The following is a 10,418-nucleotide window of genomic DNA, read 5'->3' as shown; positions in this document are numbered from 1 at the left end:
TGGGTTAATGGCACAGACCAACCCAGTTGCCTTGGTAAGGTGGCCTCATTTGTTCAACAGAGCTGGTGAAGTCAAGGTCAGGCATCTAGTGAAAAAGAACAAGGGTGACATTTCAGGCTTGGGGATTGTTTTCTGGAAGTCAGTTTACTATAAGCAGCATTAGTTTGTCCTGGTGAATAACTGAGTACATGCTCTCAGTGTTCTGGGTTAGTGAAGATGACAGTTGGGAGTGGCAGAGAGTATAAAAAAAAACAAAAACAGAAGTTACATGTTGAGGCAGTATCATAAGACCAATGTGGGAATACTGGCTTTGTGTCCACATTCAGGATTAATGTTAACTCTATAAATCCAGAATATCCAAGAGACAATTAATGTAAGTTTTAGAAGAATGACTGTGTCTTATCTCTAAAGTGAGTGTCCTAACAGAAAATAGGGAGCCATGCTTTCTCTTCCTCTTGTTCTCTGTTTAAATTGATCTTGGATTCCTTTAGATGTGGTGGTACAGCTTCAGTGGAAGACAGGTTTGTTCCTATCCCTTTTATCTGCAGGTAAGGGTATTCTCCTGGGAGTGGCAGTGAATATTCATGAGCCTGCAGAGAGTAACCCAAACACCTAATTTCTTGGGTTAGGTCTCTAACTACCGGATTAGTCAGTAAATGGTGACCATAGGCTGCTTCTCCTTTAGCAGATTTTAAATACATTAGCTCTGTTTAGTTCTTTGGAGGAAACCTTCAAAACAAGTTCCAGGCAGCAAATCTGAAGCGAATATAAGTGTGTTTCTTCAGCTTTTTTTCTTTTCCTTTTTTCTTCAGGTGCTTGAGGAATGAGACTGCAGCTGTGTCTCTGCCCCGTTGCTGTTGCTGCATCAGCCAGTGCTCCATGGCTGAGCTGAAAAGGCACAGCCTAGAGCCTGCACATGTTACCAGCTCCAGCCCTCAATGCCTTCAGGGGCTCTCTCAGAATCACCTTGTCACTTACAGAGCCTGCTGACAGGAGAGCATCTTGTCCACTTTCAGAAGGGGCATGGCTCTCTCTTTTCACACTTCTTTGAAAAATTGACCTTCAGTGTGATTTGAAAGGAAAGAAGAAAGGAGGCAACAAGAAAGATTAGCAGTTTACTGGTGGTAACTGCTGGATGCCTGTCCCCTTGCCTTTTAAGCACGTTTGAATTTTCTAACCTGGAACAGCTGATTTTTGAGTGTGTCCCTATACATCATTATTTCTCTATTAGTATGTAGGTTCTCCACCACACACACTGCTATAGCTTGATCAAAACAGGCATGATAAAAGGATTTCTGGAAGCTGATGCTATATAAATACGTTGTGCAATGAAGGTGAAATTTTAGGAGTGCAGCTTGTTAGTAATAGGAACATTTTACCTATGTATTGTGCATTCTGGTCTTGCTTAGATTCAAAATAGGATCTTTCTGACAGTTATATTGCATCTCAAATGTAAGTTATAGGATTGAAGGAGTGGTTACCTGAGGGAAGTTCTGACTGGCATCACACTGCCAGATGATAAGAGGTCACTGCAGCTGATAACCATAATTTTTTCCAACCCTGTAAGCTGGAAATTGTGAAATGCAATGATCCATTGTAACAACATGGACTCTTCAGAATAAAGAGAGAGCTTATCTTCCTGAACAATACTTCTCAAATGTTTTAATATGTTGAAAAGAGGATTATTTTAATTAATTGGTACCATTTCCTACCTTTATTATATATACTTCAATATCATTAGTCAGTCATGCAACTGCACCTGATTTAAATGTCCAGTTTTTATTCTTAATCCTATGTCTGCAATTGTATAGTAATAAATAATGGAAAAAGTAATTATAATTTAAAAATACCCATGTGATTATCTCTCTGTTCCAAGAAAGTAACCACACCATGGTAGGGGAGAAGTAGCTCTGTATCATGTAGTGAGCACCTAGCAGAGAAGGAGTGGCATGATACAGAATTTTAACACACTGGAATTTTCTTTTGTAATTGAGTAAGTGTGGTGTATGTTTGACATTGCAGAAGGGGAGTTTGTGTCACCCCCTAAATATTGCCAGAAGCTGTGTGTAATTCATCAGACAAAAAGAAAAGAAAGGTGTTGAAATTGTGCTAGTATTTTCAGGTAGTTTCCACTCTCTTTAGCCTTTTTTTCCCTTCCCTTTTATAGGCAGCCTTATTCTTATCATTGTAAGAATGATAGCCTGTCTTTGAAGTGGCTCAAATGGAAGCACTGAGCACGTAGAACGCCACTTGCTATGTGCTTGAACAGCTCTCAACAATGCAAAGCCATCAACAAAGTTGAAGTTTTGGAAGAAGAAGATGGGGAAAAAAAAGATAGAAAGTCTTTCCCTCTGCTCAGTGGAAAGTTAAGAAAATGTGAATCCTTTTATAGGCATGGAATGCTGTTGTACTTTGAGGAATTGCTGTCTGCAAATGAGCACGTTCAGTATGCACAGCCATCCCTTGTGGATGCAATACTCACCAGACCACCACCTGTATGCCATGGTTTGTGTTCTGTACACAACAAATTCTGAACTGACACACCTGACCTCTTTTTTCCTTATAGCTGACCACAAATAGTTGAAAGAAATTTGGAAGAATATGTCTGTCAACAAAGTGTAAAGTGGATTAGTGCCAGCTGGAAAAAAAATATTTCTCTTCACTCATCTGGCTGACCAAGAGGAGAATTCACCAGTCACTGAGAATAATTTTTGTGTTTAAATTGTTCAGCGCTCAGGAAAAAACACATTGTGGGTGTTAAAACTGGGTGTTACTGTTAAAGAGTCAGTAGGATGCCCTGCTTCCAGAGTAGTCACTGTGCTAAGAATGTTTATGTGATAATCCTAAATCACTCATACAATTGTTAAACTAAAGACACAAATAGCAGGGCCTTTCTTACTCTGTGAGGCAGGACCCAAGTCTCTTACCTTCTTCTGGCCCACCCAGTTACTGGTACTGGAGTCATACTGGTTTCCAATGACTTTTTAGATGCCAGTTCCCAAATACTGAAATCCGAGTATTGTCATTGCTCTTGTAACATTAGTGGAAGATACAGTTGGTCACTGTTCCTCAGTTTGGTTTGGCAAGCTCCTGTCTGAGTGTAATTGCAATGTTAATTCTCTCAGCCATTTTAATGACTCTGACACCACAGAGGATGAACAGTTTCACTTGCATTCCTGCTGCAATTACTGAGAGGTTGTAGCCATTACATTAAGAAAAACTATTTGCTTTGTGTACTTATCTGTATATGGTTTTTGAGAGTGGGAGAAAATACCACCAGGTGATTATGATAAAAACCATGGAGGTCAGGGGGTGTTCTGGATAGGAACAATGAGTTCACTGACAAAGCGAGCTGAGGATAAATTCAACATTTATTTCTGATGTCAGGAGTGGTTTTAGCTCAGCTCTGCCTGAAGTGGTGTTGGTGTGGATGAGGTACCCCACAGACACACACTGCACAAGATGGAATGAGGCTGATTTTAGGTAAATGGCACCACACACAGACAGTTCTAGTACCTCGTCTAAGTGAAAGGTCCTTAAATTGGTTTACCACAAGAAGTGGTAGAATAAAATATCTGGAACATTATACAGAGAAGTACAAAAAGGCAAGTAGGAAAGTGTAAAGGATGAAGTAGCTATTTTACATAAGATTGAAATTACTTCAGTGAGTCCAAGATTTGAAGCCAGCCTCAAAAGCAATGTTAAGTTTGCAGTCTGCTTCAGCAGTGAGCCTTGTGAACTGGAAGGTGCATGTGAAAATGCAAGGAATTATTGGGGACACAGTGATGAGAAAAAAACCTCTGAACACCAAACAAACAAAAAAAACCAAACACCCCCCCCACAAAAAAAAAAAAAAAACACACACACAAAAAAAACCCCAAAGAAACAGAATGAAACAAAAAAACCAAAACCAAGGCAAAACTAGAAGTGTCCAATACATAAACAGGACGTGCAGATTGTGACAATTTGCCTTCTGAGTGATACATGTCTACCTCTATATGAACTGCCAATGCAAACTTCACCAACAGAATTTGTTCCTTTTAAATAAGACCACTCTGGAGACTGAGGGAGGAATTAGAGGGTGGGGAAAGTGGAATTTGTTGTCTAAAAATACTTTCACAGATCAGTGAATATTTTAGCTTTCATAGGCTCACTTACCATTAAGTGAGAACAATATTTTTTCATTTTCTTAGTACACAAGAACTATCAAGAGAATGAAAAATACTAGATAATAATAAACATAAATGTTCAGAATTGGGATAACATTTTTTTCCAAGAGGTAGTATGAATTCTTTGGCATTGCACAGTATTTTTAATAAAATAATTAAATATTAGGGACAGGGCTTTAAGGAAGCTGTTAGTTAATTTTACTTTTGCTCTGTTCAACCTTAATTTGGCCCCATCTTTCATTGCTAATTTTTATATTCTGTGCCTTCTTGTGCCCTCTTTTAATGCAAAGTATTTCCTTGAAAAGAACTTCCATACAAGCACACAAAAGTATTCAGCTGCTTAATTTATCTTCTGACAAAATCCAACAACTCCATTCAGGATCAGAGCCCTTTTTTTGCTACTGACTAAAGAGGATGACACAGTCCTCTCTCTGTGAAGGTCGTGGTTTAAGTGCCTGATTTCCTGAATTCTCTGTGAAAGAGGGATGATGAACTTAGCTGTTATCAGCTACTTTGTGTGAGGAAAGGTGCAAGATAAAGAGGAACTTTTCATGCCTGATCTCCTTTCATTATCTGTTGTGTTAAACTGCACTGAGCAGTCCCTGAGAAGCCCAATATTTAATGCATTGGCTATAGCAGCACTGGGCAATAGATTTATAAAGTGATATGGTAGACACAGTTTACTTGCTGTAAATATGTATAATGCAAAGAAACACGTCCATTTATCACTTCTACCAGTATGAACTCCTGCAATGCAAAAAGAAATTAGGGCAGCCATAGAAGAATGGGAAGTTTGAGCAGGAAGTATGTTTTCAGGGATGTATAATCTACAATATCTGTTTTAAGGTTACAAAAATACCAATAATCACTAATGAAATCATTAAATGGTGAAATATGGTTTTTAAACTGTAGATAAATAGGAAAGAATAAACCAGAACTGAATTGAGGAATTTATTATGTCTGGATGTTTTATAAAATTGAAATTTAAAATGCTGAAAAAGGGAAGATAATGCAACTAATCCAAGGGATAAGGAGAATATTTACTCAACAAGATTGGTTTAATGTGTGTTTTCTCTTCTGTTGGTTTCTTATTTTAATACATATATATCTCATTTTAAAAAATGTCATGTTTGCCATATAAAATCTGCCAACTTAGTGAGCCACAGTTTCCTTGTAGGTTTAATGTCACTTCACTGTAATTTTTCAGTATTTTCAAACAGTTTCATTTTCTGTACTCATTAAAGCAATTATTTCTTTGCCTCCAAAGGAATTTGTAAATGCTGGTTAGCATCAGTACTTGCTAAGCAAGTTATTTTATTCTTCCTATTCCCTTCCAAAGGCATGTAAGTATACTTCAGTTATTTCAAATACTTGTATCAGTGCTCTCACATTATTCAGTGTAAAATGGCACATTTTCACACTGATACACTTTTGAAGAACTGACATTTGTGAAACTGTATTTATATATTCTCTGCATTCTTCTGTCCTATTAGTGTTAAAAAGGTGAAGGGGATTCTTTGTACTATTCTTGTCTTGTATACTATTAGCTATTCCCAGGCTAATTTCTGATTTCAAGAAAAAAAGAAGGTGTAAGCTAAGACTGTCAGATGCTCAATAAGAGCATGTACTGTACATGGCTCGAAAATTTTAGATACCTAAAATTCTCTCACTGTCTCCTGAGGAACCTGAAACATATTTTACTAATACCAATATTACTTTTTTTCCTAATTATCACTATTAAAATAGTAAACTGATATAGAAACTCTGAACTATAATATATTCAGTGTAAAAACTTGTACAAAAAATTAAATACAGAAAATCAAATGCAGTCTTTACATTGCTAGTAAGATTCTGGAACTGGAATTCACTCATCCTTGAGTTCATCATACACAATTTATCCTGAGAATGCTGCAGTCTCTCAGGTCTGACAACTTGCTTCAATTAGAGAAAAACTGACTTTTCCAGAGTTCCAAATAAATATGATTCTAAATATAATTAAGAATATGTGGCAGCTATGTAAGAAGACACACTCCATACTATTCATTCATGTTCAAATTCAAACTCCAACACATGTCTAACAATGGGCCCCACACAAAACTCGGTGTCTGTCCCTGACGCCGATTGTTACTCCTGGCATAATTAAGCTTGCCTCTGGCAATTAATCACCTTGAATGCCAACAAACAGTGTATTTATCTTCATTAGCTTCCTGCATGGGAGCGTTCCCTTCATGTCATGGAGCAGGAGCTCCAAACACCCCGTTTGGCTGCTGAAGGGAAGTGGATTCCCTGGAAGGGAGGAGGATTCCATGGAAGGGACAAGAATTCCATGGAAGGGATAAGGGTTCCATGGAAGGGACAAGGATTCCAAGGACGGGATGAGAATTCCATGGAAGGGACAAGGATTCCATGGAAGGGACAAGGATTCCATGGAAGGGACAAGGATTCCAAGGAAGGGATGAAAATTCCATGGAAGGGACAAGGGTTCCCTAAAAGGGATGAGGAGTCCAAGGAAGGGACAAGAATTCCATGGAAGGGGCATGGATTCCATGGAAGGGAAGAGGAATCCGTGGAAGAGATGAGGATTCCCTGGAAGGGATACGGATTCCCTGGAACGGACAAGGATTCCATGGAAGGGACAAGGATTCCATGGAAGGGACAAGGATTCCATGGAAGGGACGAGGATTCCAATGAAGGGACAAAGCTTCCATGGAAGGGACATGGATTCCATGGAAGAGATGAGGATTCCAAGAAAAGGACATGGATTCCATGGAAGGGAGGTGGATTCCATGGAAGGGAATCAGATTCAGCCATCCCAGGGGCTGCCCCTCTGGGAGGGGGCCAAAGGCAGCTCTGGAGGGCTGGGCTGGCACTCTGTGCGTTGTGACTCCACAGCCATAGCAAATCCAAGTCTGTTGAAGACTATGATTTTGCATTTTCAGCTTCCTCATATATTTTAATGAAAGACAAACAGAATTATGGACAGCACAAATTATTTTTCTCAAGTGAGAAAGAAAAGAGAGGATGCCAGGCTAATTTATTTGCTTTTGTTTGCATCTCTTTTTCCATGATTATCTTAACAAATGAGTTTACTAGCAGGAATGTTTGGTAAAATAATGAAGCAAATATTGTTAAATATTGTGATTATTCATAGCAGAACCTATAAGTCATGTTTCTCCAATTGGAAAAGAGAAATGTGTTGCACAACCTACATACCCATTCAAAAAGAGCTTGAATATTCAAAAAGCTCTACTTATGAATGAATTACATAAAAAATTATGCATAGATATTATTCAGCAAACAGTTTGAACATATACATCAGAAAAACTAGTTTGTTTGGAAAACTTGCAAACACATAATGGAGCAAAGAAATTATTCATTATGAATTATTTGCACAGCATCTGTCTTACTTTCTCATGTTAATTGCCTCTGCTAAACCACATTTTCACCCCCTCAGTATGTAAATTTAAATGATTTTGCATATTCTCTGAATATCCACTAAATGCAAGTTTCATTACCTTACCGCTTACATTTTTTTCTCTCTAATTGTACTGGCATTTATATAATTTTAAAATTTGACCTACCAGCTTCCTGTAGATTGCAACCTTTTCCTCTGGATTCTGATTATTGCCTAAAAAGAAGAAAAACACATATGAAAAATACTAAACCCATGCATATTGACTTCATTTGTGGAAGATCTCGTAAGGTATGTGTTAATTCCTACTGTATTTATAAAACCTAGGGCTTGTTTTTAATCATAACACTTTAAATGTAATTATTATAAATCTAGGACATGACCCACAATTGATTGGAATTAACAGAGAAAATTTTACTGACTTCTCAGAACTTAGAGCAGAACTCCTGCAGGAACTGTGTGATGTATCACCATATCCTTTTGTGCTTCTACTCTTGTGTAGAATTATTTGTTCTACAAAGACAAGCTGATACATCAGACAGTCTGACTTCCTGTAAAAATGTCTCTTTTTTCCCCCCAGAATTTTGTGACATTTTGATTCTTAGACCACTCATGGGTCTCGCTAAGAAACACCATGAGAAGAAAAGGTACCCATGGCTTCCCATATTTTCTTTGCCATCACTTCATACCACCAGCAGAAATAAGTGTCTTGTCCAAAGCTGTCTGGTCTTAGAAAATAAATGCAAGTTTAACCCTTCAGGCCTGCTAACAGAAATGACCCCCTGACAAAATCTATCCCTGGGTCACTGAGAATGGGCCACCAAGAAAAGCCTCAGGACAGTCTCTCCTTTATCAGCACACACTTTGTTAGAGACCTGTAGAAAGCACTCAGAAAGCCTCAGTGCTGTGCTTAGAAGCCAAGCTCTTTGAGAAGTAGAAATACACACTTTTCTAATGGCATAAAACCTTCTGTTTAGTATTCCATCCTCAGTGTACCACAAAATACATAACGCCTGAAATTATTGTTTCTATTTTACACTGAGGTTACAGAACACTGTGTTAACATGGGTAGAACTAAACATCCTTATTCATGCATTTGCTGTGGGCAGAAACCTGGCTGAATGCTTACAGGAAATGTTTTGCAACAGCCATTAGTCCTTTGCCAAGGCACAGGAAGCAGATGTTACTACCTGCACATCACTACTAAAATCTCAAGTTTTCTAGCATCCTAATGGATTACAGCAGGGGAAGAGAACTCAGGATATAGTGTTATGACACAGTATTTTTGCATCAATATGAAATTTCACTAACTTGTGCTCTACAGGTATTTGTGGGTCATAACAGAACTTCTGTCATGAGAAGTTCCCCGTGCACCCAGAGACCTCAGCAGCATTTTCTGCTGCTGAACCATCCCCCCCTTCTGTGCTGTAATGCACCAGGCCTGGCTGTCAGATCACATCTGAAATGAGCAGCACCAATGCAATTTTGGGCCTCATCTTCAGCAACTCATTTTTTTGTAATATACCTTCAGGCTACTAAACACATCTATAGGTTTCTCCTCAGGACAGGATGTGTTGTCCTGTATGCTTTAGCAGTTCAGTGAGCTGAGCTGATTCAAATGAGCCTTGAAATGTTAAATACAACTTGTAATATCAAACGCTCTCATATCAAATAATTTTCTTCCTGTGGATCCTAGGGAGATTAAGGACTCATGCAGTGACTGAAATGTCCACTACTTACATCAAATATCCCAGCACTGGCTATATCATTATCTGCTCACTGGAGGAATGGCTGGAAAATACAACTTCTGACTTTATTTGTAAATCAAGCATTTAAGGAGCATCTATCAGGTCTATATGGCAACAAGTGAATGTGAAATGTTGAGTAACTGTGTCACAGTGTGACCAAAGCCTTCCTGTACCACCTTGAGGTGATGTTTTCTTTGTAACTGATGTAGAAATTAATTTTTGGGTGAGAGAGCAAAGTAAATGCAGTATGGCTGCACTTCAAATTTTCCTTCCTTCTGCTTATCTCAAAGCCCAGAGAAAGAAGTTGTCTCTTCTTTATTGTTCTTCTGGTTTTGCTTTCATATCTTGCAGCAGTGTTTGTTTACAGTTTGCTTACCTTCCTTTCCTTCTCAGCTGAATTAAGATGAAGTCTGGTTTGAATCACCCAAAATGCCTTCACCCAAACCACTTCTGTGTGTTCAGAATTGAGGAGTGGGAACTATCAAGGGATTTGCTGCTTCTTTCCCCCCCATTTGCCTTGCAGATGCAGGAGAGACACTTCGAGAAGGGTGCTTGAGCTCCTGGCCTGCCCTGTTTGCCAGTGCAGCCCTCGTGTCCCTGTGCAGGACACCAGTGCTGAGCCTCAGCTGGGTCTCCGGCCCTAATTCTGGCACGTCCTTACTGACACACATTTTTGTGCTATAATTAACTTAATTATCATATCATAAAGCAGCAGCATTATTTCGATCTATGCACTTCATGGTAGCCTTATAAAAACCAAATATTTTGAAAGGTAATTAGTAAGAAAGTCAGTGTGAAAACCAGGAGGTTGTGTTTTCTGGGACAGGCATTCTCATTGCAAATGCAGTCACACAGAGGATCAAATGGCTCTGGAGATGCTGTTTGAAAAACTCTGAGAATGGCAATGGGCTATAAGTGGGCAGACCTCAGTGTTGCAAACAATTAAAAGAATTATATTAGCATATAGAAAATAACCCTTTCTAAATAACATTATTTCAGGATCCTATTTCAGGAGAAAATGTGGAGTCTTGATACCTCTGTGGAACAACTGTTAACTGCATAATGACAGTCACAGCATACAGAAATGAG

General features: G+C 38.7%; 1 protein-coding gene across 18 annotated transcripts in view; it reads right to left on the bottom strand.

The window, feature by feature from the left end:
* TENM2 (teneurin transmembrane protein 2) overlaps positions 1 to 10,418 on the bottom strand; it is a 1,348,016-nt gene that overhangs the window by 615,429 nt on the left and 722,169 nt on the right. For all 18 annotated transcript variants that reach the window (XM_064387797.1, XM_064387800.1, XM_064387808.1 and 15 more), the window contains one exon: positions 7,751 to 7,797. The gene's annotated coding sequence lies outside the window, so the exon portion shown is untranslated. The remainder of the gene's footprint in view (positions 1 to 7,750; positions 7,798 to 10,418) is intronic.

This window comes from Passer domesticus, chromosome 13, assembly GCF_036417665.1.
Source record: "Passer domesticus isolate bPasDom1 chromosome 13, bPasDom1.hap1, whole genome shotgun sequence".
In the NCBI taxonomy this organism is placed as follows: domain Eukaryota; kingdom Metazoa; phylum Chordata; class Aves; order Passeriformes; family Passeridae; genus Passer; species Passer domesticus.
The sequence above is the reverse complement of the archived record's forward strand: the minus strand, read 5'-3'. Positions and strand labels throughout refer to the sequence as shown.